The sequence below is a fragment of the Fundulus heteroclitus genome, unplaced genomic scaffold, assembly GCF_011125445.2.
Source record: "Fundulus heteroclitus isolate FHET01 unplaced genomic scaffold, MU-UCD_Fhet_4.1 scaffold_93, whole genome shotgun sequence".
NCBI classification, from domain to species: Eukaryota; Metazoa; Chordata; class Actinopteri; order Cyprinodontiformes; family Fundulidae; genus Fundulus; species Fundulus heteroclitus.
This window is the reverse complement of record NW_023397395.1, coordinates 178,305-181,752: the sequence shown is the minus strand read 5'-3', so window position 1 is coordinate 181,752 and position 3,448 is coordinate 178,305.

The following is a 3,448-nucleotide window of genomic DNA, read 5'->3' as shown; positions in this document are numbered from 1 at the left end:
TTGCACTTAAATAAGAACAATTCATTCCATCGTCTTATTTCAAGTGCAGAATATCTAATTATCTTATTTTAGGGATAAAAATACTCATTCCATTGGCAAATAGTGTTATTTAGCTGTTCAAATCAGGGAAAATATACAAATTTCAAGAAAACAGAATGAATTCATGCCCTTCTAGGCTCTTCAAAGCTCAATAAACTGCTGCCTCGAAAACTTAAGTCATTTGGTTTTATTCTACAGAAAATATACAAGATTTTTCTTCTCTCCTAATAGATGAAACGGCTTTCTGACCCCTCCCCCCCTGCCCATGTTGACGTTTTCATAACCCTGACACATTTGTCCATCTAATTAACTCAGATATCCTGATAAAAGGATATCTGAGCTGGTGTCTTAAGTCTGCTTTATGACGCGATGCCCGGATTTGAAGGTTAAACGTAGGCGGAGCGATGTGTCGTCTTTGGTTCTTGTTCGGCGTTTTTAATGCTCTCCTAGATTTAGCCAACCTTTTTTTTTTCTTTTTTTAAACCTCTGTGTTTTTACCCAACAAAAGCTTGAACCTGCCTGCTAGCGCCACATCTGTCCTGGCGTCCGCGAGGCGACGGAAAGCTCTGTGACCCTGAAATGCTTAGGTGAGACTGCCATATGGTCACGCTCGACAACATAACTGTTTATTTATATCTCAGTAACTGGGTGAGCATGAGAGCAGGAGTACGTGTCGGAATCTAGGTAGTAGAAGTGCTTTTTTTTTTTTCTTCAAAAATATCTAGAGAATAGACGAGGTGTATGTGTAGGGAAGGCACATACTGGCTCTGCTTGGCATTAATAATTTTGTTTCATTGTGGGGTTTTCTTCTCCTGGCTTAAAGTAAAACAGACGAAGGATCTTAAAAGATTATAGCCTAAGCCAGGGAACAAGCAAGCGTGTTTGAAATTCTCTCTCCGATCTTTAGGTGCGCTGAGTTTTTTCTGCCTTTTTTTTTTTAGCTGAAAACTGGATTCACGTTTCCATTTATAGACGACCTTCCTCGCAAACCAGCGAGGCTTCCTGCTGGTTTAGGTACCTGTAAACGAAACCAGTTCATAACCATGTGCTTAAACTACTGTCCGTTTCCCTTTTTAAAAGTGAAGTATTGTCCTGGATTATGGAGATAATTAGTGCCACAAATGCTTAAATCTCTCATTGTATTGTATATTTCCACTGACAGTCAGAGGGTGTCCAAAAGTATTCACAGTTGTTACTACTACTCGGGTAGAAGTGTAGATACTAGGGTTTTAAAAATATTTCTGTAGAAGTATCAACCCAGATTTTTACTCAAAAGTATTAAAAGTACCGGTTTCAAAACTACTTTTAAAGTATAAAAGTAATTTAAAAAAAAGGAAAATGCCATTAAGGACAAAAGCTTAGGCCTCCTGCACCACAGGGGGCCCAGCACCCAAAAAGACATAACTCTACTTGCCATTATGACTACGATGTTATATTAAGGCGTTAATGTTGAAAAATAAATGGGGATAGGCTGCCTGTTTTGGTACAACAACACTCGTATATTAAAGAACCATAAATGTGCATTAACATGGGTTTCATGGAGCAGAAGATCTGGTGACTGGTTGCCTTCAAGTACTGTAATAATGCAATCAGTCAAACTTCAGAGACATGTTATCAATAACCTTTTTGTTATTGGAATGTAAATGTACATCCAACCTTAGCTGCAGGAATCTGTGAGGCCAGCTGATGTAAGATAACAGAACTGATAACAGTATTAGTGCATCCAGGGCAGACTTGGTAACAATTACCCTCATATGATTGTCTAAAAACAGTAGGCAGTGGTGTCAAAGTGAATGAATAATAAAAAAAATGTATAATCCTGATTTGTAAATTCCCTATATGTACTTTGTTCAATTCTATAGCTAACTGCAACAATCACACGTTTAACTTTCCCACCATCTTAAAAAAAATCTTCCAGAGATGTACAAGAGTCTGCTCTTCTTGGCTACCAACCTCCTCGCTGGTGCCTGGCTGGAATATTTCACTCACGTTCTGCTACAGACATCTTTATGCTCAGCTGCATCGAGCTGCTATGATCTTCTAAGTTTTCTTCATCTTCTTCTTCTTAAGTTGTTTTGTGGTAGTTGGGAAAACAACTTGGTACAGTGGCGCCTCAATCACAATCAAATTCACTCTGTCTGGGTGGCATTATTTATCTGGATAGTTGATTCTTTTTTTAACAATGATAAGCCAGAACAAAAACAAGCTCATGAGGTCATGGGGCTATTTTTAAAATGTAAGGGGTAGAAAGTACAGGTAATTGCATGAAAATGTATGGAGTAGAACTAAAAAGTAGGCAAAGAAATAATTACTCCAGTAAAGTATGGATAACCAAAATGTCTATTTAAAGCATCAATAAGCAAAACGTGTTGAGCAACGTGTGTCGACCAAAACATGTGCCACCAGACCAGTTATCCGTTTCAAGTTCACTTTTTTTTCTTTTTTTCTTCTTTTTTTTTTGTCAAAAGAATACCCTGAATGTACGCGAGGGTCACAGTGGGCTGCATTAAACAATGCTAATGGTGGGCTACAGGCTACCGCCTCACAACAGTAACGTCTGGCCCATTGCTGGTCAAACTCCAACAATTGACCCACACACCACAAATGTAGCGTCACATTGAATCAAATCAACATAGCAACACAAGTCTAACAAGACTGTAACACAAATGAAAACCAGCGTTTGACTTCTTGCTGTTACTCGCCTGTCCAGAGGAGAAAAGGTACCGGAGAGTCGAACTGGAGCTGCTTCTGCTCTCTAAATGCTAAGCTCTGAGTGGCAGCTATTCACATGCATACCTGCACGGCCGTGTATGTATGTTCTCTTTAGTTCTTTTTATCTAAAATAATGAAACTTTGCTTGTTGCTCCTTTTTTTTAAGTAAGGTAACAAAGTGGTAACTTGGTTCCTTGACGCCTCTGCTGACAGAGGTTGGCCCAGTTGACTATTAGGAAATATGGCAGATTATGAATCCCATATGAAAGCACACTAAAACTACATATTATGTGTTTGAATGAGTCTCATAACATTTCCTCGCAGCAGAATAAGTTGTTTTTTTTAGAATATACAGCAATTACTCTAAAGTCCTGGTTGTGAAAGATGATGCAAAACGTCTCCTTAGTGGGCATGAATTGACGCATGGTCGGTACCAAAGGTCCCTCGTTTCATCGCTGCAAAAGCGAAGCAGAGGATGACAATAAGAGAAACGTATATTATTATTTTTGAGTTTGTGTGCTTTATAACTACAATGTGTCATATTTGAGTGCTGTGTTTTTAGATTTGAATATTTATGTCCTGAACAACCTTTGTGCTCTGCCTTCCAACACAACCCATCAACTATTATGGTGAAAGCAATAAACGATTAATCGATATGCATTTAAAAGAAATATCTGTAATCAAAAACCATTTGATT